The following is a 27304-nucleotide window of genomic DNA, read 5'->3' as shown; positions in this document are numbered from 1 at the left end:
TCTGAGGTTGTTCGGGTCATTGGGGTCCAGGGAGGGCTTTTTAAGTATGGGGGTGATGTGTGCATATTTCAGAGGGGAGGGGAAAGTGCCGGAGGAGAGGGAGAGATTAAAGATGTGGGTGAGGGAGCGTAGGATGGAGGGGGAGGGAGGTCATAGGAGTTGTGAGGGGATAGGGTCGAGGGGTCAGGTGGTGAGGCGGGCATCAGAGAGGATCTTGGAGACTTCCTCGATGGTAGTAAGGTCAAAGGTGCGGAGTGTTGAGGGGGCTTCAGTATGAGGAATGTAGGGTGGGGTGGAAGTGGAGGTCAGAGCAGTGGTGGGGCCGTGGGAGAGGGGTGATGAGGGGGTAGTTGAGTGAGGGGGAACGGGGTTGGAGGGAGTTTGAGCAGTGACGAAATTCCTGCGGGTTATGTCGCGGGAGAGGGGGGATGAGGGGGTAGCTGTGTGAGAGGGGAAGGGTTGAGAGGGCGTGTGAGTTGCGGCGATGTCCTTGCGAATTGTGTCAATCTTGTTTTTGAAGTGATTGGCAATCTGAAGGGCAGTGAGTGAGGTGCTGGGTGGAGGTTGGGGTGGCGAGAGTAGAGAGTTGAAGGTGGAGAAGAGTCGGCGAGGATTGGAGGAGAGGGCCTTGATGAGGATCAGGAAGTAGGCTTGTTTGTCTGCGTGGAGGGAGGAGGTGCAGGTGTGGAAGGCAGATTTGTAGCGGGTGAAGGCTTGTTGGGATTTGGTTTTGCGCCATAGACGCTCCAGGGCACGACTGTGTCGTTTGAGGGTTTTAGTGTGATCAGTCTGCCAGGGCTGGAGCGGTCGGGGTCTGATGTTGCGTGTGGTTAAAGGCGCTAATGAGTCAAGGGCTGTTGACAGTGCGTTGTTGTAGGCAGTCATAGCCAAGTCGGGGCAGGACAGGGGGAGGATGCTGTCGTGGAGTTGATCAGCTGCAGGGTGGAGGGGGGCAGGGTTAAGGTTGCGGAGGTTACGGCTGATAGTAGTGTGACATTTGGAGGGGTAGGCGTTGGAGGACGAGGAGATAGAGAAGGTAATCAGGTTGTGGTCAGAGAGAGGGAAGGGGGTGTTAGTGAGGTTGTGGGGAGCGCAGCGGTTGGAGAAGACGAGATCAAGGATATTACCGTTGGAGTGGGTGGTGGATTGTATGCACTGTGCAAGTGCAAAGGAGGAGGTTAAGTGGAGGAGATGGAATGTGTCTGGGTTGTCGAGGTTGACAGGGATGTTGAAATCCCCAAGGATGATGGTGGGTAGCTCAGAGGAGAGGAAGAAGGGTAGCCAGGAGGAAAAGTCATCCAGGAAGCGGGATATGGATCCAGGAGGCCGGTATATCACAGCAATCTTCAGGGGGGTTGGGGAGAATAGTCAGACGCAGTGGGCCTCGAAGGAGGAGAAGGATAGGAAGGGGGGTTTGGGAGGACTCGGAAGGTGCTCTGCGGTGACAGGAGCAGACCAACCCCACCACCTTTACGACCGTTAGGCCTGGGTGAATGGGTCCAGGTGAGACCTCCGTAGGAGAGTGCAGCAGGGGAGGTAGAGTCAGTGGGCTGGATCCAGGTTTCTGTGATCGCTAGGAGGTTGAGGGAGTGGGAAACAAAGAGGTCATGGAGGGCGGTAAGATTGTTGCACACCGATCGGGCGTTCAGGAGTGCACATGAAAACAGGGGGGAGATTTTAGGGAGCAGGGGGACAGATACTAAGTTACGGGAATTGCGGCAGGACGTGGAGGCGGGAGGGTGTTGTGCGGGTGAGGGAGGTGGTGGAGGGCCAGGATTCAGGGAGATGTACCCCGCGGTTAGGAGGAGGAGAAGGGTGAGAAAGGTGGCATGGGAGCGGGATGTGCAGGAGCGTGAGAAACTACTAGTGGAGGTGTTCGGGTCAGTGGGAGAGTGGAGTAATAGGAGGAGGTGGTGGGTGCCGTAGAGGGGTGAAGGAAGTAGTGAGGACACAATATACAAATATTTGGGAGGAGCAGAGGGATATAGTGTAAATGTATATATTTTTCAGATATCTAGACAGTTCAGAGGTCTGCAGCCTTTTTAAATTTTGCACTTAATGTTTTATGATTTCTTTATGTGGTTTAAAGGAAGTAAATACACTGCTCAAAAATATTAAAGGAACACTTTGAAAAACACATTAGACATCAATGGGGAAAAATATCATGCTGGATATCTATATTGATATGGACTGGGTAATGTGTTAGGAATGTAAAAATACCTCATCGTTTGATAGAAATGAAAATTATCAACCTACTGAAAACTGAATTCAAACACACCCCGAAAACCAAAGTTAAAAAATAATGCAGTAGGTTAGTCCATTTTTCTGAAATTTCATTGCAGCAACTAAAAATGGTATGCAGTAGTTTGTATGGCCTCCATGTGCTTGTATGCATGCCTGACATGCATCTAATGAGACGACGGATGGTGTCCTGGGATATTCTCCTAGATCTGGACCAGGGCTTCACTTAGCTCCTGGACAGTCTGAGGTGCAACCTGGTGGCGTTGGATGGACCGATACATGAGACGTGTTCTATTAGATTTAGGTCAGGTGAGCATGGGGACCATTCAATGGTATCAATTCCTTCATCCTCCAGGAACTGCCTGCATACTTATGCCACATGAGGCTGGGCATTGCCATGCACCAGGAGGAACCCAGGACCCACTGCACCACTGTAGGGTCTGACAGTGGGTCCAAGGATTTCATCCCGATACCTAATGGCAGTCAGGGTGCCTGTAGAGGTCTGTGCGTCCCTCCGTGGATATGCCTCCCCAGACCATCACTGACCCACCACCAAAACAGTCATGCTGAACAATGTTACAGGCAGCATAATGTTCTCCATGGCTTCTCCAGACCCTTTCACATCTGTCACATGTGCTCAGGGTGACCCTGCTCTCATCTGTGAAAAGCACAGGGCACCAGTGGTGGACCTGTCAATTCTGGTGTTCAATGGCAAATGCCAATCAAGCTCTATGGTGCCAGGCAGTGAGCACAGGGCCCACTATAGGATGTTGGGCCCTCAAGCCACCCTCATGAAGTCTGTTTCTGATTGTTTGGTCAGAGGCATTGACACCAGTGGCCTGCTGGAGGTCATTTTGTAGGGCTCTGGCAGTGCTCAACCTGTTCCTCCGTGTAAAAAAGGAGCAGATACCGGTCCTACTGATGGGTTAAGGACCTTCTACGACCCTGTCCAGCTCTTCTAGAATAACTGCCTGTCTCCTGGAATCTCCTCCATTCTCTTGAGACTGTGCTGGGAGACAACAGCAAATCTGGCAATGGCACATATTGATGTGCCATCCTGAAGGCTTTGGACTGCCTGTGCAACCTCTGTAGAGTCCAGGTATCGCCTCATGCTACCAGTAGTAACAATGACCCTAGCCAAATGCAAAACTAGTGAAAAACAGTCAGAAAAGATGAGTAGGGAAAAAAATATCAGTGGCCTCCACCTATAAAACCATTCTTGTTTTGGGGGTTGTCTTATTCTTGCCCATCTAGTACACCTGTTAATTTCAAAATTACCTAATCAGCTGAAACTGATTAACAACCCCCTCTGCTACTTAACTGACCAGATTGATATGCCAGGAGTTTAGTTGGCTTGATGGTATACTCTGATTAAAAAGTGTTCCTTTAATTTTTTTGAGCAGTGTATATATGTAACACTCTACCGGGATATTGGTTGCAGGATGTTAAATGGACACAAGATGGCAGCATTCTGCAGTCCAGCTATACAGGCTCGGCCAAAGAAAAGCTTTGTGGGACTTGTAGGCTGATAGCAGGACTTCACTGTTTACTGTAGAAATGAAGAACTACATTTCCCAGAGGGGCTGGTTGGGGACAGTGGTAGATAAATACTGAAGCCTTGGAACCAGAGGAGGAAGTGGACAGTGGGAGCTGGAAAGGGAAGGTGTGCAAGAGGAAAGCTGTGCAAGATGCTGGAGGCCCAAAACCCCAGAGAGTGAAGGAGTGAGGGGACTCCTCACGAACAGGCAGACCAGAGTGCTGTCATCTGGAGTGGTTTGTGTTGGAGGAATCTGGAGAACACAGGCCCCCATCTGCAGAGAGACTATCCACTGCCTGATCGCAGCCACGGATCGGGTGAGAGAACTCCATACTCCAAGTTACTTGTTCTGCCCATATTGTTGAAAATAATATATGTAATATACTGTAATGTTATGTGATGTTGCTGCCATCTAGTGGTTAGAGTTATTATGCCTAGTTATAGCATGATTTATAGGAAGTGGTAGTTTTCACATGCGGTAACCTTCAACCTGGAAGTTCCTATCCTCCATTTCGTGACTGTTTCTGAAACTAGCAAGTAGCATACAGTGGAGCTCCAAGCTATTCCTGGACTTATAGTGGAATTGTCCGTGAGTACACTCACTGATGGGATGAAGCTGTTCTGTAATGTTTAATGTACTGACACATATGTTTTGTTTGTGCTTATGTTGTAGTTTTACAAAGTTATTCAGAACAAAGAATACATACAGATCTGATGTCTCACGTTTCTTGACTTTTGAATTATTGTTAGACTGTCTGACTAGTGTTATACAACAGTTCAATAACACGAAGTAGAACAGTAAAAGGACACCCTCGTGGCGGTCTGGAATAAACGGAGATGCCATTACTGCAGCGTGAGTCTAAGATCAGGAACAAAGTACCAGGCTGATGACACACTACCGCCGACACAGAGAGGTAGGGACAACATCCCCAGTACCAAGCAAGACGATGCACAGTCACATGTGTCCAGATCTACACGATCTAGCAAGATGTCCTCAGCAGTTAGAGCTCGTGCCAAGGCAGAAGCTGCCCGTGTCCAGCTACAGTACGCAGAAAAAGAAGCCATGATGATGCAGGAGATAGCAGCTAAGAAAGCTGCCACAGCAGAAAAAGAAGCCATGATGATGCAGGAGAAAGCTGCCATAGCACAAGAGGAGGCAAAATTGCTTATCTTGCGGCAACAGACTGCAGCTGCAGTTACTGAAGCAGAGGCTGCTGCCTACATGGGAACAATCCGGTCAGAAAGTGAAAAAGCATATAAAGACCCAAAGGTTCCAGAAAAACCTCTATCCTCTGCAGATCGTACAAGTGAATACGTCCAGAACCTTACTGATGTACATACAAAGGAACAGTCTCTTAAACCTGAAGCAAAGGAATTTAGGCCAAGATCTACAGACCCCCTGGGCAGGCCCAATCAACCACAAGAGGTCAGTGGCCACCAGCAAACCAGAAATAAAGCACCGGAATCCCCTAGGAACGAAAAGCAAGTGTTCCCACCACCTCAACCTAAAGATTACATGTGCGAACAACAATGTGCAGTGGATATCACCAAATATCTCATCCGCAAAGAAATGGTCAGCTCAAGCTTTCTCCAATTTTATGACTGTCCTGAAAACTATTGGGCATGGAAAGCTTCATTTCTGAATGCCACTAGAGGTCTGAACTTATCAACTGCAGAAATGCTTGATTTAATGATAAAATGGCTTGGTACCGAGTCAGCAGAGCATGCAAAGAGGATGAGAAGAGCAAACCTGTTCAACCCTGCAGCAGGACTCAACATGACCTGGAAAAGACTTGAAGAAACGTATGGATCCCCAGAGGTAATTGAAGGAGCACTGTTGAAAAAACTTGAAGTCTTTCCTAAGGTGGGCTACAGAGACAACGTGCGACTACAAGTGATCTTCTGCTAGAGATAGAATATGCCAAAGAGGATGGCTACTTGCCAGGGCTTTCATATCTAGATACGGCTAGAGGCACTAATCCCATTGTAGAGAAACTACCTTCAAATCTGAAAGAGAAGTGGATGTCTGTGGGAGGTAAATTCAAAGAAAATTATGGAATCGCCTTTCCCCCTTTCTCTGTGTTCTCTAGGTTTGTCTGACAGCAAGCGAAAATCTGAAATGATCCCAGTTTCGCCTTCACCACCAGCGGCAATCAATCGCAAAGACCTCACGGTAAGACCTCTGTATCCACACACAAAACAGTTGTACTTTCAGAAGTCACAGACTGTCAAAGCACCCATAAGGTACATACAATAGAAAACCCAGATAGACATTGCCCAATACACAAAAAACCACATCCACTAAAGAAATGCAAAGGCTTTAGAAGCAAACCTATTGCAGAGCGGATGTCCTTCCTTAAACAAAACGACATCTGTTTTAAGTGCTGCGGATCTACTTACCACATTGCCAAAGACTGTAACATATCAGTGGAATGTACAGAATGTGGCAGTGAGAGACATATGGCAGCTTTGCACCCTGGCCCTGCTCCTGCACTAGAAACTGTAGAACCCATGAAAGATCAGGGCAGGGAGCAACAAGAGACCCCACTCTCTTCAGTAATGTCGAATTGCACTGAAGTATGTGGACAAGGCAAGAGTGCGCGATCATGCTCTAAAATCTGTTTAGTGACTGTATATCCCACTGGCAAGAGAGAAAGGGCAGTGAAAATGTATGCAGTGCTGGATGAACAGAGCAACAGATCCCTTGCAAAGTCAGACTTCTTTGATACCTTTAACCTTAAGGCAAGTGCAGTTCCATACACCCTAAGGATATGTGCGGGGACAATTGAAACCGCAGGGAGAAGAGCTACTGGCTTTACCATTGAATCCTTCAATAAGGAAGTGCAGTTCTCACTTCCTACCCTAATAGAGTGTGGCATGATACCTGATGACAAAACAGAGATTCCCTCTCCAGAAGTAGCCCATCATCACCCTCACCTCTGCTCAATTGCTCACCTTATCCCAGCTGTTGAGCCAGATGTTTCTATCCTTCTACTTCTTGGAAGAGACATCCTTCAGGTACACAAGGTGCACCAGCAAATCAATGGACCTTACAATGCCCCCTATGCACAGAGACTGGACCTGGGGTGGGAAATTGTAGGAGAAGTTTGCCTGGGGACAGTGCACCAGCCTGACAACATTAGTACTTTGAAGACATCTGTGTTAACAAATGGATGTACATCTCTTCTCAGTCCCTGTCACAACAGCTTCGTTGTCAAGGAAAGCTTTGGCAGGTCAACGCAACACTGGGACTCTTCTACACTATATGGCAAAGAAGAAGTCAATTCCGACATTGAGATAGACAATCTAGGGATTACAGTGTTCCAGAAAACTAAAGATGATGATAAACAGGCCCTCTCTATAGAGGATCAGACCTTCTTACAGATTATGGATAGAGAGGCCTACCAAGATGACAAACACTGTTGGGTGGCCCCTCTCCCCTTTCGCACACCCAGACGTGTCTTGCCTTGTAACAGGGAGCAAGCCATGAAGCGTTTGCATTCACTCAGCAAAACACTACAGAGAAAGCCAGAAGCGAAAGATGTCACTGAATTCATTAAAAGGATCCTGGACAAGGATCATGCTGAAGTTGCAGGACCAATTGAGACAGATAGGGAACACTGGTATCTACCCATGTTTGGTGTTTACCATCCACACAAACCGAACCAAGTCAGAATAGTTTTTGACTCCAGCGCAGAGTATGAAGGAGTTTCTTTAAACAACGTACTGTTAAGTGGCCCTGACCTAAACAATACTTTGCTAGGTGTCCTTATGCGCTTCAGAAAAGAACCCATATCTCTATCAACAGCTCACAGGAAAGAACTGTGCATTTTCTCAGACGCATCCACCATAGCGATAGGTGTAATGGCTTACTTGAAAGTAATTGATCCAGAAAATGTGTGCCATGTTAGATTTGTTATAGGAAAGTCCAAATTAAGCCCTAAACCAGCCCACACGATTCTTCGTTAAGAGTTGTGTGCTGCTGTACTTGCAGTCGAAATGTCTGAGCTAATCATTTATGAACTAGACACTGACTTTGATGCTGTGAAATTCTTCACTGATAGCAAGACTGTCCTGGGGTACATTTGCAACACAACAAGGAGATTCTGTCTGTATGTCTCCAACAGAGTGAATAGAATCCGGCAATCTACACACCCAGATCAGTGGTTCTATGTATCTACAGAGCAGAACCCTGCAGATTTTGCTACTAGACCTACTCAAGCAGTATGCTTGCAGAACTCTATATGGTTCTCAGGCCCATCCTGTCTGTACCAACCACACTGTGAGGATATAGACACTGCCAATGTTTATCCGCTCTTGGAGCCCGAAGCTGACCCTGAAATCAGATCGGAAATTACAAGTTTCAGTACCAAAGTTTCTGAAGTACTTCATTCACATTGCTTTGAGAGATTTTCTTGCTGGAAGATTTTAGTTAAAACCCTAGCCAGACTCATCCACGTCGCTAAAACCTTCCGGAGGGAAACCAATAGCGATCAGGTCAGAAGGTGGGAAAGTTTCCATGAACAGGTCAATCTAGAAGAACTTTCTCGGGCAAAGTCTGTTATAATTTCTTCTGTTCAAAACAAGCATTTCCAGAAGGAAATTGACTGCAACACAAAACAAAAGACATTCCCAAAACAAAGCCGTCTTAGGAAGCTCAGCCCCTTCGTAGACAAGAATGGGTTGTTGAGAGTGGGTGGACGTTTGTCTCTTGCCGAACTTCCAAAGGTTGAGAAAGACTGGTATACCGTATATATACTCTGTTTTTGGTGGGATAATGGTTGAACTATGACATTATAGTTTTAACTCAGATTAGCTAAGATTCCATTTTCCTGTTTGTGTGTTTTTTCTGCATAGCAGTTGTTATATAGGTAGTGGCATAATAAATTATGCCAGACAGGGAGTGTCCTGCCCATATTGTTGAAAATAATATATGTAATATACTGTAATGTTATGTGATGTTTCTGCCATCTAGTGATTAGAGTTATTATGCCTAGTTATAGCAGGATTTATAGGAAGTGGTAGTTTTCACATGCGGTAACCTTCAACCTGGAAGTTCCTATCCTCCATTTCGTGACTGCTTCTGAAACTAGCAAGTAGCATACAGTGGAGCTCCAAGCTATTCCTGGACTTATAGTGAAATTGTCCGTGAGTACACTCACTGATGGGATGAAGCTGTTCTGTAATGTTTAATGTACTGACACATATGTTTTGTTTGTGCTTATGTTGTAGTTTTACAAAGTTATTCAGAACAAAGAATACATACAGATCTGATGTCTCACGTTTCTTGACTTCTGAATTATTGTTAGACTGTCTGACTAGTGTTATACAACAGTTCAATAACACGAAGCAGAACACTTAAGTGACAGAGGATGTTGCTAAACTCATTTACTCAGTTACTCTTTGCTCAGTCTAGCATCTTTTGCTTCACAAGTTGTATGTGTTACAGCCTAGCTTGCTAAGGCCTACTGATCATTATACACTCTCAACATATTAAATCACAACAGCCTGCTACACTATCTGCACCCTGCAGGTCAAGCTGCATTAATGCTTTAGTTTCAGTTTCTGCTATACACCAAGGAACTTCCCTATCACTATAGTTTGTGGCGCTTCCTCAGTCTCAGCCTAATCTTACGGTTCTACCCCAGGTGTGCTAAAGGACTCCATTCAAATTCAGCATCTCTTAAAAGGAGCAGCTTCCCTTACTTTGTGTTTACCCTCTTCTGGAGAACTCCTACTTTCACTTCAAGAGAGATTTAAATTCGTATGTGCACCAACAGAAGGCTGGACACTGCAGTTTAAAGGGACTGTGACCCATCCAGTTACATAGCTTTCATCCTCAGAATTAAACACGGCCACCATTACCTGAGGGCCCAACATGGGTTAGCCTGTCAACTTAATTGCTCCCATTCTGCTCACGTGGAAAGAAATATTTCAGGGCTGAGGCTACCGTTTGAATTCTGAATTGCAGGATATCTAAAATTGATTTGAGTGTATTGTGTTGCAACCCTTCTCCTATTTCATTAAGCGTGTTAGCTGTCACTTCATGCACATAGTTTCTGTGATTACAATTTAATCTCAATATAATCAAAGTGTCAGCTCACTTTAACCTGTGTGTGAGTCTATGTGGCTCTTATGGTAACAGCCAGAGGGTTCTTCTGGCCAAAAGGTGTCAGCAGGGGTTGGGCCTCCAAATTGGGCTCAGAGGAAAACAGGGAACCTGGAAAAAAACTCAGCAGCACTCAAGGGGCATCTTTTCCAGCTTTGGCAAAAAGGCAAAAACACTAGAAAATGTTGAGCTACCTGGCTCATAAGTTCACTCAACATCAATGGCAGTATCTCTCCTGGATACCTAGCTCTATAGGCTTTAGTCACAGCACCCTGTTGCATGCCTCATCTATGGCCTATGGATGGGGTTTCTCCTGACACCCCGATAGGAGCAGACCTGACTCCTGGAACTGAGACCTCTGTCTCTTCACTTCTCTCTGGGTCCTCTGACCCTCAATGAGACCTTTCGCCCCCCACACTGGGTTATCTCCTAGTGGGAGCCCTGAGCTATTCTCAGACCAGAGTATATAACGACACCTCACAGCTGTGTACTCAACCAGATTGCAGGTGTCTAGCAAAATCCAGACACAGATCTGAATGTTCTGATCCAGCACTACAGAATCCAAAGAAAACCAATTCCACCGCTTTCTCTGTCTAGAGCCATTAGTCTGGAACATACACAATATGCAAATTCTGTGTCACATTTTCCAATCTTTTCACAGTGACAGAGTCTCCTCCTGTCAAAAATCGCCCCCCTCCTTTGTTTTGATCTGGAGGGAGACACCTCTGTGCCAGCCATGAGCTGCGTAGGCCCAGCTCTTTTTCTGGGTATGTGTCCAGGCTCTCCCTACCCTGAATCTCCATGGGGTCCTACAGTTCTGAATATGCAGCCTTCTCCCTCTATTCTTGGGGTTCCTGAGTTGATTTGTATTTTCTGAGGGGCATCTGTCTTTCCTGCTACTTCCTTTTAACTCACATTCCTAGTTCTTTAAGGAACCTGCTGCTGATACTACACCTGACGAGGAACTACCTTTTCCCTCTCTGGTATCTGTTTTAACCATCCCAGTAGGTCTTTTAGGTTCACCGATTCTTTTGCTGTTACCCTTGGCAACCAACACCTTACTCACAGAATCGCTCAGTAATGTTTCACATTTTCCATAGTTGTCATTACCATCAGTGTTTTCTTCATAAGTGTTTGTTAAGACCAGACCCAAGGAGAGACCACACATAGGCGAGCGACTATCCTCCATGTGACCTTCATATAGATCCACCTCATCTGTTGTCTAACGCTCCATGGGCAATTGTCCTACCAAATGACACTGATCAAAGCACAAACCATTGCTTAAGACCGTAATTCTCACTGGTTTATTCATTACAACATCACTGTTACCAGTAGCATTATTAGCAATACCAATCAATAACAGATCACGCTTTTCAATGTCACGATTTCTGATCCCATCAGTACTGTATTTCAAAGTGTCTCAGGGTACTTCAACTTGTACCTCTTTGTGGGTGACTGAAAGATTCTCTGCTATTGCCGTGTCTATTCCAGGCCCTTCCTTCCTCTGAGGTCCAGTAGATGAGGCAATATCTGCACCATTTACCAATGACTGCTCATCTACACCTTGGACTGCACTAGCAGAAATATCTCTAATCACCACATCGGGTGGAGAGACCTTCAATATCTTTACCAGCTCTCCTGAGCTCCTTCTAAACAAACCAGTCACTGGAAGCACCTTCAAAGTGAACTTTGAGATCACTTGCCACACACTGTGTTTGCTAGACACAGATTGCAGTTCTGTAGCAAAACCAAGACACAGGATTGAATGTTCTGATCCAGCACTACAGAATCCAAAGAAAACCAAATACACTACTGGTAGCATGAGGCAATACCTGGACCCTACAGAGGTTGCACAGGCAGTCCAACTCCCCCAGGATGGCATGTCAATACGTGCCATTGCCAAAAGGTTTGCTGTTGCCTCCCAGCACAGTGCATGGAGGAGATTCCAGGAGACAGGCAGGAGACAGGCAGGTAGACAGCTGGACAGGGCTGCAGAAGGTCCTTAACCCATCAGTAGGACCGCTAGCTTTTCCTTTATGCAAGGAGGAACAGGATTAGCACTGCCAGAGCCCTACAAAATGACCTCCAGCAGGCCACTTAAACTCCTGGGATATTGATCTGGTCGGTTAAGTAGCAGAGAGCCAGTCATCCTCTAGTGGGACATGTGCTCACTGCCCGGCACCATAGAGCTCAATTGGCATTTGCCATTGAATACCAGAGTTGGCAGATCCGCCACTGGTGCCCAGTGCTTTTCACAGATGAGGGCAGGTTCACCCTGAGCACATGTGACCGATGTGAAAGGGTCTGGAGAAACCGTGGAGAACGGTATGCTGCCTGTAACATAGTTCAGCCTGACCATTTTTGTGGTTGGTCAGTGATGGTCTGGGGAGGCACATCCATGGAGGGACGCACAGACCTCTAAAGGCTAGAAAATGGCACCCTGTCTTCCATTAGGTATTGGGATGAAATCCTTGGACCCATTGTCAGACCCTACGGTGGTGCAGTGAGTTCTAGGATGCTCCTGGTGCACGACAATACCCGGCCTCTTGTGGTGAGAGCATGGAGGCAGTTCCTGGAGGATGAAGGAATTGATACCATTGAATGGGCCCCCTCTGGCATATCATGTTTCGGTCCATCCAACATCGCCAGGTTACACCTCAGTAAATAAAACGAGGAATATATGCAAGCACAAAATATAAACAGCAGCTGGCATTAAAGGTAAACCTCTAGCCCTCCAAATAATATAGTATAATATAAATGCAGCGCTACAAACAAAAGAAACGATAATACTGAATGGTGCTAAGGTGAGCAATATATAAGTAACTGTAGTGCATCATAAGAAAAAATGCAATTCAAGTCCAGAAAATTAGGTAATCCGTGCTTCGTGCTGGTGATCCTATATGGTGAGGGCCAGTAATATGAATGCACTCACCAGAAGCGCCCAAGATATGTGCATGTGTATAAATATCCAACAGTGCTCATCAAGGTCTGGGCAGGGGCTGCAGGATCATCAGGCACACTCTAGGGACACAGGGTAACACCACTCCCTCACAGGGCATACTCAGCTCCTAGGGACAGCTCCACATTGTCATCAGACCACCAAACCAAAAATATCATAGGGACAGCTCCACGTTAGCATCAGACCACCAGATCAGAAGCATCAGAGGTTGGGGGAAATCTCCACCTTAGTGGCTCACATAATACGAGCCAGAGACAAATAGGTACCAGTAAGTTTGCTCCTCTGATCTTTAGGTGGGGTTCAGCAACAGGAAGCCCAGACAACCTGAACTGGCTGCAGATCGATTGAAGATGCAAGCCCCTAAGGTGGATATTTCCCCCAACCTCTGATGCTTCTGATCTAGTGGTCTGATGCTAACGAGGAGCTGTCCCTGTGATATTTCTGGTTTGGTGGTCTGATAACAACGTGGAGCTGTCCCTAGGAGCTGAGTGTGCCCCGTGAAGGAGTGATGTTACCCTGTGTGCCTAGAGTGTGCCTGATACCCCTCAGCCCCTGCCCAGACCTTGATGACCACTGTTGAATATTTATACACATGCGCATATCTTGGGCGCTTCTGGTGAGTGCATTCATATTACTGGCCTTCACCATATAGGATCACCAGCACGAAGCACGGATCACCTAATTTTCTGGACTTGATTTGCATTTTTTCTTGTGATGCACTACAGTCACTTTATATATTGATTTTATATATACGCGTTTAATACTCCTTAAGAGACGATTTATCACGACATCACTTTATAAGCGCTGCATTAGCGCTCACCTTGTACCATTCAGTACTATCGTTTCTTTTGTTTGTAGCGCTGCATTTATATTATACTAGGTGACACCTCACACTGTCCAGCAGCTCAGTGATGCCCTGGTCCAAATCTGGGAGGAAATACCCCAGGACACCATGGCCCTGATTCACTAAGATGTGAGTCTATCAGCAGAGTCTGACCATTCAGGCAGACTCCGGTCAATCAATCAGTCATCTGACCAGCGTCTAGCAAGCTCATTAACGAGCGTCTACTGACTACTTTGCTATTACTAAATGTGGTATCCCGTCTGGCACATGTTTAGGTGCAATACCGGATATGTTCGCTAGATGGGGCACAAGCGCGGGCTTTATTAATATTGGCGTTTTTATGATAGCAAAAGAGAATTCTTAGAATGTAATAAATAGTACACCTGTATTAGAATTTCCTATTTTCTTCTATTTCTTTTTTTTGCTGTGTCTCCAAAATGATCAGGAAACGAATGCATTTACTAATGAATGTCATACATTCTGTATTCAAATGTTAAACATTTTCACACTTATAGCTCAAATAATTTATATACTTCTAATTTCCCAATATAATTATATATCTTCATTCTCTTTAATCACGTAACTATTCTATGGTAAAGACAAGTGCAGCGCTATAAATGCATGTGATCAATAATGAACGCATGTAAAAACCAAAAAGTGCAAAGAATTGCAACAATGATGTAATATTGTAAATGGTGCTAAAATAAGTTCATAGAATCATTCCTGAATAATGGAATGTCCTTCGTGTGAGAGTACCAACTCAGAGAGTGCCTATGAATGGCACGTGTGGTCTCTCCGTGACGGACAGTAGTGCATGAACTCGTGAAAGGTAAACCACCCTTGGGACTGGTCTACACTCACCAGAACAAAAGTATTAATGTGCATGGGTTATACACATCACACATCTGGGGGTGCAGCGGTATGCTGGCAGCTATGGGTTAGTCATCCAGCTCCATCCATCCATCAGGGTGGGTGCCCAAATGGTCCTGGGGAGGAATTAGCTCAGCCACAGGACCCAGAAAGGTGCTCAATAGTGTAGTACACTGTCACAAGGGTGGATGACCTTTCACGAGTTCATACACTACTGTTCGTGGTTATATTTATCTTGTGTAATACCATTTTAGTAGTCTATATAATTTGACCAGCGCTCGCTCTATCATTTTTAAACAATGTAACCATTCTACATTATAGCTCAAACTGTGTCTCCCACAGTGGTTTAGTGGTTAGAGCTCAGAACTTACAGCACTTGGGTCATGGGTTCTAATCCCAGTCGTGGCTACAGCCTAAAAAATGGAGATCAATTTTCTGGGTTGTGCCAGGAATATTGATCAATCAATTATGATTTTGCCTAATGACTAGAAAGTGGATGAATGTTACCTATGTACTCTTCTGCCAATTAGGAAATGTGCAAGTTTCATGCCATGTATATTTCATTGTAACATTTTTCTCTTTTAAATCTGTCTCCTTATACAACTTGACCCCCTCCCCCACCCCGTCATCACCTGTCCCATATGCAAATCTATGGATCACCGCCCTACTCTTTAACTATCTATTTACTGATCAAGTGAATGTGTCTCATTTTCTATCAGCTACAGCTCAGATCTCACATTATTATACAATTGCTGATTGTATCTCACCACTAGCCTGATTGAATTCACAATTCCTGGTCAGTCCCGTTCCCTGACCTCTAATAACCTTTAGGGCCAGTTCACACTACGTGTGTTTCAGTTGCTTTTCGGCATCACAAACGCACAGAAAGAAGGTTATGTGGTTTTCAATGTCATAGTTCACATCAGCGCTTGCATTTTCAGTGCATTGCAGGTGCTGTAAACAAAGTTGACCATGCTGCATTGTTTCTGCACAGAACTGTAAACATGTCCAAAACGCATCCAAAATGTACTGGAACACACTAAACATGCATGCCAAAAGGGCATGAAAAAACCCATCAGGAACACATCTAGACTGTTTCTATAGTGTGAACCGGCCCTTAGGACTTGTTCACACCATTGGTGGTGCAGAAACACATGCAAGAACACACATTTTCCAGCACAGCAAAGAAAAGCAATGCCCTCTGTAGATGTGCCCTCTGTGTATTAAAAACAGCCCATTCACAGCCACAAAAACGCATGGCACCACACTACTGTGCGGTTAGGTGCAACACACTTGGAAAATAACATGCCTGCAGTATTTTGGCATGTTTCCACATGTTAAGCAGCCCATTGAATTCAATGGGCTTTGGAAAAAAATAAATATAACAAACACAAAATGCCACATTCACACAGGTCCTCTGACCTGTACAGCATGAATGAGTGGGTTGTTTATGTGGCTAGAGCCACCTGTTACACTATGGGGACACAGCAGCTGTATGAACACAGGTTTTAATCTGACAAGTGTGAAGGCGTGGGGAAGTGGCCCTGAATGCAGGATCTGCAGTATTCACATAGTGTAACATAGGTTGCATGCTAATGGCGACAGCCACAAAAACCAAACACTGATTCACACTCTACAGGCCACAGCACCCATGTGAATGAGCCCTCAATTACACAACGTTTGATTTATTAACTCAGTACAGTTTTATCATTTGGATTGAACAGGAATTTGTGATTGTGTCCATGAAGAAAATGTTGTGTATTGTTACCATATATATATAATTTGGATATTTTCTCTGGTGGTGGGGGCCTGTCAGGTATGCTGTATGGGGCCCCGTGATATCTAACAGTGGCCCTGGGTGTATGCTTGTGTCTGTGCCACCTGTATAGTTAGGAAGAACAATAAGTTCTTCTATGGAGTATCTTGAACCTCTGCTATGTACCTCAATGCATCTAGGGAACAAAATTTACAATTCGTTGTAATGTTTCCCCTGAAGCAAGCATGAACTAACCCCTTCATATTATAAAGCAGACCGAATTGGCATTTTCCACAATTATGCATAGGCCAGATCTGTGTGCCCAGATAGGACCTCCTAGTGGCTATTCTATGGACAAGGTACACTATTCTGTATGCCTGATCTTTATTGAGCTGCAATAGTCAATACGCTGCAATGGGCAGAAATATTTGGAAACAAACCACATGAGCTCAAGTACCCAAACGTGAATGTTCCTTCATAGCAAGCCTCCATGATGTACTGTATGGGCCTGGCCCACTCCAAATGAATGCATTGTTCTGGTAGGTCCTCCTATGACAGACTTTAGCTACTTGTGGAGGACATTGCACTGACTTTTCCTCAGAATGCATATTATCTGGCGATCTGAAGTCTCGGGAATACAATCAAGAGGATCTGACACTTTTTTAAGGTAACAAAAAATAGTCTTTAAATGACTGAACATAAAAATAAGCCAACATGGCTAAAACATATCTTGAAAATATGGGGACTCTGATATCCAGCACAGTCCGTTCACGAACAAGAAGCAATTCTGCACCCCTAAAACCAACATAGAGGAAAGGGATGGTCAAATTGCTGTGCTGCTTCCAAACCACCTCTGGCATGCCAGGGTCTTTATGCAGGTCCTCAATGTCAATTCTTGCCTGCGGCCACAAAATATCCACTGGCCACAAGTGAAGGTGAGTGGAGGACGTGAAGGTGGATTTCTACCAGCTTCAACCGCAAGCAGTACCACTCCTGAAAAATGAGAGCAAATAATCATTGACACGTCATCATGACAGTCAATTCTCAGTGCAGGCTATCTAGAGTGTCTTTCCTTTTTAACCATTTCAAGAGTTCAAGGAAACATTCTTGGAGCATCTACTGTGTTTGGAAAGGCCCAAGGTCCCCCCCTCCCCCAGGCACACTAATGCTTACTTGAAGTGGAGCCCCATCCTGATTTCATGATGTGCTTGAAAAGCTTGCCTCTCTGGTATACGTGGCTCATGAAGGAGTGTTCTTGGGATCACACCAAAACAAGGTGCTTGTTCGGGGAGCAATGGACAGGAGAGAGGGGCCAAGGAATGCTGGCATGGGAGCAGCTAAATGAATGATCTTGGCTGCTCTGTGGTAAGCGGCTGCTTTTTAAAAGTCAGCAGCTACCGTTTTTGTAGCTGATGACTGTTATTTTTTGATAGGTGGAGTGTAAATCCGCTTTAAATGTACTGTACAGCATTTCTGACAAACGCGGCTTAAGATATGGTGTGGCCCTAGGGTCAATGTGTGTTTAGAATACTTCCAAAATGCACATACAAAAACACTACATCCAAATGCATGTTCCATTTCTATAGCATGTTAAACAGAAGAAAAATGCACTTACATAATGTTAACATGCGCAAGTAAAAGTAGACAAAATACACATACTTTTATTCTGGCTTCACATACATGCATTGTGGTCTAACACCGCACTCCTGGGCAAATCACATGCAATTTGTGTGCGTTGCAATTAGAGACAAACATTTTGCACACCTCAAATTGCACCGCATCCGGGCCAAATATGTGCAGGACCCTTTTTCAGGGTATGCACATGGGTGTGAATAGGCATGCCATCCAATTTGGCAAATCGCAATACGCTTTGTGTACCAATTTTGGTGTGTTGTTAACTTCACCTAGAAAGCCGCAGCAGGTGGCATGAAGGGGTTGCGGTTGTGATGCGGTGCAGCGCTTGCACAGAAAACACTGCAAATTTCACATCGCATCTGTGTGAAACCAGAATGTGCCAATATGTGGCTTGACAAAGCACAGTGGTCAGTGCAGATTATTTTCAATCCATGTTTTTTGACACTTTTCATTCACTGGTTTAACTCAGGTGATCGTTAATCACAATTATCTCCGGAGATCACATGCAGCCCCTCAACCATCTACACATATCTCTGGAAATCTATACAGATCTCCTTGAAAAAATGTCTCCTCTCTTCTTCGGAAAACAATTGTCCTCCACCTCATAAACAGGGGGACAGAGAAGACTTCTCCTTGATAACTAAAAATCAGATGAATTATCTGTGCTTAATAAACATACACCAATACTGCAAATGCATTGTATTGTCGAAGGCATTGCACACTAACTCATTGCACACTAGAAATGTCAAATGCATTAGTGCAGTGTTTTTCAACCTTTTTTGTGCAAAGGCACACTTTTTTCATGAAAAAAATCACGAGGCACACCACCATTAGAAAATGTTAAAAAAATTTATTGAAAAACTTTTTGACTTGAGGGCCGCAATGGGTTCATATATTGGACCCGGGGGCCAGACCAAGAGTAGATGAATGATGTGTATGTGTCATCCATAGTAAGTATAGTAATATTCCCCCATAGTAAGCATAGTAATTAATCCCCCATATAGTAATTCATCCCCCATAGTAATTCATCCTCCATATAGTAATTCATCCCCCATAGTAATTCATCCCCCATAGTAATTAATCCCCCATATAGTAATTCATCCCCCATAGTAATTAATCCCCCATATAGTAATTCATCCCCCATAGTAATTCATCCCCCATAGTAATTAATCCCCCATATAGTTGTCAGGGCTCCCGGGTGTGACCAGAGGTATGTGACTGATGCAGGGAAACGCAGACTTCAGATATGTTATAAACAATATAATTTATTAACACTAACAATACAAACATAAACGCAGTGCAATACTAAAACATAACCCAGTGCAAACAAACCAAACCAACCACCCACAGATAACCGTACATACAATGCAAGCGTCGTCAGGAAGGCCGGGTCAATATCAATCGGGCAGGTAGGTACAGGGGGAGCAAGCGGAGAATGGTCGGGGTCACAGGCCAGGTTCAGCAGGTAGCGGGCAGCGTGGTACAGAGGGTCAGGCAGAGGGATGGTCAGGGTCACAAGCCAGGGATCAGAACAGGAGAAGTAAGCAGAGGTCAGAATCAAGCAGGGTCAGCAACAAGACAGGAACAAGAACAGGAACGCAGGTTTACAAGATACAGGGCCCAGGAAAACACACACCAAGGCCGAGTCTGCAGGTCTGGCCATCCCTTAAATACACCAGTATAATTAGTTCCAGGTGTTTGACTGGCTGCAAGGTTGAGTCTCTGATTGCTGGGAGCACCCGCTGGCCAGCCCTGGTACTGCAGCTCATAAGGCAGGCGAGTCCCACTATTGCTGGCCAGTCCATTCCTGACAATAGTAATTCATCCCCCATAGTAATTCATCCCCCATAGTAATTAATCCCCCATATAGTAATTCATCCCCCATAGTAATTCATCCCCCATAGTAATTAATCCCCCATATAGTAATTCATCCCCCATAGTAATTCATCCCCCATATAGTAATTCATGCCCCATAGTAATTCATCCCCCATAGTAATTTATCCCCCATATAGTAATTAATCCCCCATAGTAATCCATCCCCCATATAGTAATTCATCCCCCATAGTAATTCATCCCCCATAGTAATTCACCCCCCATATAGTAATTCATCCCCCATATAGTAATTCATCCCCCATAGTAATTCATCCCCCATATAGTAATTCATCCCCCATAGTAATTCATCCCCCATATAGTAATTCATCCCCCATAGTAATTCATCCCCCATAGTAATTCATCCCCCATATAGTAATTCATCCCCCATAGTAATTCATCCCCCATATTAATTCATCCCCCATATTAAGTCCCCAAGCCCCCCCTGTGTCAATTCACTTACCTTTGCTCCGCACGTTCCTCTCGCCGTTCTGGGGTAGCATGAAAATCTGTCTCCTATGAGGATCTGTCCCCCTTGACGTATCTGCGCATGTGCCAGTTTCAGGCATTAGCAGCCGATCGGCGATCTCCGGCACATGCGCAGATACGTCGAGGGGGACAGATCATCCTGACAGTATCACGCTCCACGGGCCGGATTAAAAGGTCCGCCGGGCCGTATACGGCCCGCGGGCCGTAGTTTGCCCATTGCTGTTCTAATGATGGTCTATTTGTGAGCCGAGGCCACATGTTACGGATGAAATTGCAATTTTTCCCACGGCACACCAGACAATATCTCACGGCACACTAGTGTGCCGTGGCACAGTGGTTGAAAAACGCTGCATTAGTGTGTACAGTGCATGAGTGTAAAATGCTTTAGTGCACACTGCAGTGTACAACGCATTGCACACTGTAATACACTGTACAATGTAATACCGTGTACACCAACACATTGTAGACTGTAATGCAGGCCATAGATGGGTCGAAAATCTGCCGATTTTTCGGCCAAAAATAAAATCGGCCGATTTTCAGATCATTAGTGGGCTATTTGTTCGGCCGTTTTTCAGTATTTTGGCAGATTTTTTTTATCGGTAAAGTTGGAAAAAAAATCGGCCGATTTTGCCGATCGGCTGATTTTCGCGGCAATAATGGGCAAATCGGCCGATTTTTTACCGATAAAAAATCTGCACATGAGCAGTGACCTGCAAGAGGAAGACAAAAAGAAGAAAAAGAAGAAGAGGATGAAGAAGAGGATGAAGAAGAAGAGGATGATGATGAAGAAGAAGAAGAAGAAGAGGATGATGATGATGATGATGATGAAGAGGATGATGAAGAAGATGATGATGATGAAGAAGAGGATGATGATGAAGAAGAAGAGGATAATGATGAAGAAGAATAAGAATGAAAAATAAGAGGAATTCCAGCCCGGCAAAAAGTGTCCCTGCAGAGAGCTCTGCTATTTCTTTGACAGTTCTTTGACAGTTCCTTGACATTTACAGCGGATGCAAGATTGTATCTATTTGTTTCCGAATAAAAACATCTGTATCCTAAATGGATACAAATAGATACATTGTTGCAACCTCTGTAAATGTCAAGGAACTGTCAAAGAAATAGCAGAGCTCTCTGCAGGGACACTTTTTGCCGGCTGTAGACGGGATGAAAATCGCCGATTTTTTTTACCATTGCTGGTAACGTCGGCCGCTTGAACGACCGATTTTTCGTTTTTTTAAAAGAAAAATCGGCCTTTTTTCTCCCCGTCTATGGCCTGCATAATGCACTGTACACTGTCATGCAGGATAGAGCTACGCATTACACACTGTGATACGCTGTCCACTGTCATGCAGAATCCAGCAACGCATTGCACACTGTAATACCATGTACACCAACACATTGTAGAATGTAATGCATTATACGCAGTATACATGTCCAGATATTCAAAGATTAGCCATGAAGGCCTAGCTGGTTACCTATTTGGCAACCGCAGATAGCCGAATAATGCTACACTGCATCCAGGCAGCTCTGGGAGGGCGTCATATGACATCCTGGCAGAACGCACTCTCCGTGATTGCTGTGTCCTAAGGACACAGCTGATCACGTGATGTGGTAAAAGGCCAATCACAGCGGCTTTTTACCATGTGATCAGCCATGTCCAATGACACGCTGATCACCGGGAAATGCATTTGCCGGATCTTGGCTGCACTTTCATCACGCTGTCAGAATGTGTGGAAAGTACTGCCGAGAACCAGCAGTTATCAGAGCAGGGGTCAGCACCGATGATCAGTGCCACCCAACAGCTCCGCCCACCTGTGGCCAGCAGTGCCACCCACCAGTGCTGCCTCATCAACGCACATCAGTGTTGTTAAATTACCGGTTTACCAAATGTTATAATATAAACAGACTTATTCATTATGAGCTATTTTGTTGTTTATCGAGCAAAAAGTAAAACACACAGCAGCAAGTCAATACCACCCAAAGAAAACTCTATTTGTCTGCAAAAACTGATATAAATTTAAGATGGGTACAATGTGGCATGACCGCACAATTGTCATTCAAAGGGTAACAGTGCAGAAAGATGAAAATTGGCCGGGACAGGAAGGGGGTAGGAGTACCCAGTAGGCAAGTGGTTAATATCATTGACCCATCAATACCCAGGAGCTAATGTACAGATAAGTAGCATGTGCACCAAGTGAGATTCTGCTAGGCCCCACCCAAAAAATTGCAATTACCTGTCCCTCACATGTTATAAACATATTTGCAATGGCCACACTTACTTTACATATAAGGATCATCTCCTCAGTTGAGAACTGTGCTCTCGCCATGTCCAAATGCCAACCAAACTTACAAAATATTTCCAACTCCAGAAACCTCCAACCACTGTCATCCACTTACACTCCCCACAACCACTTCAGGGTGCGCACGCACGTGATGACGGACTTCCAGGATGATAGCCGTTCATGCGCCATGGGGACACCTGTTTGGCGCTTGTTTGCAATCGCACATTTTTTGTGCGCGGGCGCGACTATGATAGCTTTCGCGAATATGTGTTTCTTATTGATTTGTTTTTTTAACCTTGGCTAATATTTGTTGCCAAAGGCCAAAAATCAACAAAGTGTGGACTATTTTATTACTGTAAATCGAATTGTAGAAAACCTGTAGCTGGCTGCACAGTGAATGTGACATTCATTAGTACATAATATTGTGGTGCAAGCGGGTTTTTTAGCTCTATTTTTTTTTTGGTTTTCAAAAAGCCAGTTTGCACACACTTGCATATTCACGCTCTTATAAGCTACATTTGAGCAGATTATATTAAGTATACAAAGTAACTATTAGGGTTGTTCATATATTGAACATAAAATAAACACAAAAACATCGGTCAAACATTTATTGATTAAATATATCTTCATTTATTTGGTCAGCAGGAACAAGTAGGTACAGTCAATATCTTGGGGAGTCACAAAAATAGGATTGATGTGGTAAAAATGAAACACTCCTGCTCATAAGAGCTTACAATCTAAAGATACTTCTAATGAACTGTGCGTGCTCAGGTTATAGCAGGGGAAGATGAATCAAGTAACATTTTCGTGCACATAGGATTTACTTACACAATCACTTAGTATAAAGATCCATTCACAAAAAAAGTCTACAAATCAAAATATCAAGAAAACAAAGCATGTGAAAAAAAAACCCTCCCACCTCTACAAATCCCCTACACATACATTTGTCAGCAGGTTTGTCAGAAAAATGCATTGGAGTTTAAATAAGCAAGCAAAATTAAAACAAGAGCAGATTTTAAACAAAACGATTGACATGTGTGAGGCTTTCAATGCAAAGAGAAAAAACACAATCATTGTGCAATAACACACAAACACACTTTACAAGGCCAAAAATATGCAAACCTTTCCAGCCCACTTCTAAACACAGCCTGAGTGGTGTCTGGGGCAATTCAGCACAAAATCTCTTCTTCCCCCAAACCACACCATGCAAGGACTTATGCAGGCCATAGATGGGGAGAAAAAACGGCAGATTTTTCTTTTAAAAAACGAAAATTCGGTCGTTCAAGCGGCCGACGTTACCATCAATGGTAAAAAAAAATCGGCCGATTTTCATCCCTTCTACAGCTGGCAAAAAGTGTCCCTGCAGAGAGCTCCGCTATTTCTGACAGTTCTCTGACAGTTCCTTCACATTTACAGCGGTTGAAACATTGTATCTATTTGTTTCCATTTAGGATACAGATGTTTTTATTCGGAAACAAATAGATACAATGTTTCAACCGCTGTAAATGTCAAAGAACTGTCAGAAATAGCGGAGCTCTCTGCAGAGATACTTTTTGCTGGACTGGAATTCTTCTTATTTTCATCCTACTTCTTCTTCTTCTTCATCCTCATCCACATCCTCTTCTTCTTCATCATCCTCATCCTCTTCTTCTTCTTCTTCTTCTTCTTCTTCTTCATCCTCTTCTTCTTCTTCTTCTTCATCCTCATCCTCTTCTTCTTCATCCTCTTCTTCCTCATCCTCTTCTTCTTCCTCATCCTCTTCTTCTTCTTCTTCTTCTTCATCATCTTCCTCATCCTCTTCTTCATCCTCATCTTCTTCTTCTTTTTCACCCTCATCCTCTTCTTCCTCATCCTCTTCCTCTTCTTTTTCTTCTTTTTGTCTGCCTCTTGCAGGTCACTGCTCATGCGCAGATTTTTTATCGGTAAAAAATCGGCCGATTGGCCCATTAATGCCGCGAAAATCGGCCGATCGGCCGATTTTTTTCCAACTTTACCAAAAAAAAAAAACGGCCAAAATCCCGAAAAACGGCCGACTAAATCGCCCACTAACGATCCGAAAATCGGCCAATTTTATTTTCGGCCGACAAATCGGCCGATTTTCGACCCATCTATGGCCTGCATAAGTCACAAACCACCCAGCCTAGTAACAGGCCAAATTACTCACTACTGCACATCTTTATATAAGCTAGGTTGTATTTGGAGCGTGCCAAACAAGGCCCCACACCCAATTAAGCCTACACCCACCACTGACCTTAATTTGGTCAGTGAAAGTGTTTTCACCTGATGAATCCGCTTCCTACCTGCATTAACCCTTGGTATACAGGCCCCACAAATCAGAAAGATATATACAGTGAAATGTACATGTGCAGCATACAACAGAACATTGAGCAGGGATGTAAAAGGGAACCCCAATTGGAACCGTTATTGCTACTATGGTCACAATTCCCTCCAGATTCTCGCATGAGTTAAGACAGTCACATGACCACATCTTGTATGCAATACTGAAAATGACAAATCGATTTGACTAGTATGGTGAATTTCCCATCAACTGGCGAAACACTCCAGAAATCAAACATCACCAAACATTACACTCTGGGCAAAGCTGATTTACAAATCATGCAACTTACAGTAAAGTTGACCATTTCAATGCAATTTTCAAGACATCTGACACAGATCTCTATGCAAATTGCCAATAAAGTAGTACATGTACTACTTAAGAAATCAGTGTTTGAAACGCACCCATGTGGTCGCTCTAATAGCAGACAATAGGGTGCGACTTTGCAGACGATTTACAACTTGCATGTTGTGCAAATCACATGCCAAGTCCCACTCAATGTGCACGCTATTGGAGCGTTCATATTGTTGTGGTTCAAACTTGGTCGGAGCCGCAAGTAATAATAGAGAAATGAATACACTACTTTTCATGCAATTTGCTGAGAGATCGGTGTCGAATGTCTTGCAAATTGCACTTGAAATCACCATGTACCCCGACTTTGAAATCATGCAACTTCTATGCAAGTCACATGATGTGACTGTGGTGTCAATAACACCACTTAGAAATCTGCTTTAATGTGACCGGGTGGCCCCCAGTAACATTGTTTGGGATTGCCATGCAATTGGCATGACAGGCAACTTGCAAATCGTAGACCAAGTCGCACCCTATTGGCCACTGTAGGCTCTGTTCACATCCAATTGGATTGTGAACTCGTGCAACTTCACTGTAAGTTGGGCAATTGCCGCATCGGATTAGATGTGACAGTGGTGTTGGCCCCCAGTAACATTGTGTGCAATTTGCCATGCACAGAGCAAGCTGCTGGCCATGCCAATCACATGACAAGTCACATCCAGGGTGTGCAATTTCAGGTGCGATTTGTGCATTGACATCGTACCTGATATTGGATATAATGAATGTGAGTGTATTAACATACGCCATTTGTTGCAGCGAGAGTTCAAAGGTATTTAAGAATTGTGGCCATTTATTAGCAATTTAACATCTAGACTCAAATAGAAATCGCAATGCTACACACAATTGAAAACACAACTAGTTAGTAATTCTCTAGAAAACACAGTAAAATTGGCAACTTAAAGAGTAATTTTCAATTGCATATAGTGTGAACGAAGCAGGAAAATCAACAAAGGAAATAAATCTTTGAAGGCGTGCGGTACCTGCCTGCTGGGATAAGGGTCTGCTATGCATTTGGGGGAAAAATGCACGCCAGGATTTGTGACAAGTTTGATGTGTGGATTCACCAACCAAGTCTTTTCTCTCTCGCTCACTCTTCTGAATGTCTCTCTTTATCACTCCTCAGTATGTATCTCTCGCTCACTCTTCTTCGTCTCACTGGCTCACTCTTCTCTCTCACTCTCGCTCACTCTTCTGTATGTCTCTCTTTATCACTCCTCAGTATGTATCTCTCGCTCACTCTTCTTCGTCTCACTCTTCTCTCTCTCTGTCAGCTCTTTGCTTGCCAAATCCTTCACAAAAGTGGGTGGAGTGTAAACCATCATTATCAAATCTATTAGTGATTCAGGCCCTTATCTTACACCATTGTATGACATTCACATAAGGTGCAGCTTTGAAGGTGTTTCAACAGACAAGGCCTCATTCTAATTCACATTTTAGGGATCATTTAGACAGAAAGCAAAGATTTTGCCAGAACATCTATTTGAAGACAGCCACACACGGAGATCATGCTACTACCTCGGCGGGGTTGGGATTCAAACCGACAACCCTAGAGTTGTGAGGCAGTAGTGCTAACCACTAACCCAAGGAGCTACATTGCTAACCCTGCCTGTATTTCTGTGTTGTGAATCAATCCTAAGTCCCTGGGCAAGGTCAGTGTAACTACCAGATATCTCCAATGTGACACAAATGTTGTGCTATGTTGCCAATTCAGATGTATGTTGGTTCTATGTATCCCAATACAAAGGATTGCAATACTAATACAGGCGTACCTCGGTTTACCAACGCCTCGGGGAACGTCATATTTGGGGTACAAATGTCAAATCATTTCAGTTAATTGGTCTGTTTACAAATGTTTGAATAATTTGGTATGGGCATGTGGCCTGGTATGGTTCAGGAGGGGGGGAGGCGCTCGCTCGCCCCCCCCCCTTTCCTGACCTGCCGGGCTGCATGCTCGGATAAGTATGTGTTATGGATTTTGGGGGGTACCCCATGCTGTTTTTTATTTAATTTCAGCGTGGAGTTACCCC

Source organism: Staurois parvus, unplaced genomic scaffold, assembly GCF_062004578.1.
Source record: "Staurois parvus isolate SC_StPar_1 unplaced genomic scaffold, SC_StPar_1.0 ptg000403l, whole genome shotgun sequence".
NCBI classification, from domain to species: Eukaryota; Metazoa; Chordata; class Amphibia; order Anura; family Ranidae; genus Staurois; species Staurois parvus.
This window is presented reverse-complemented; position numbering follows the sequence as displayed.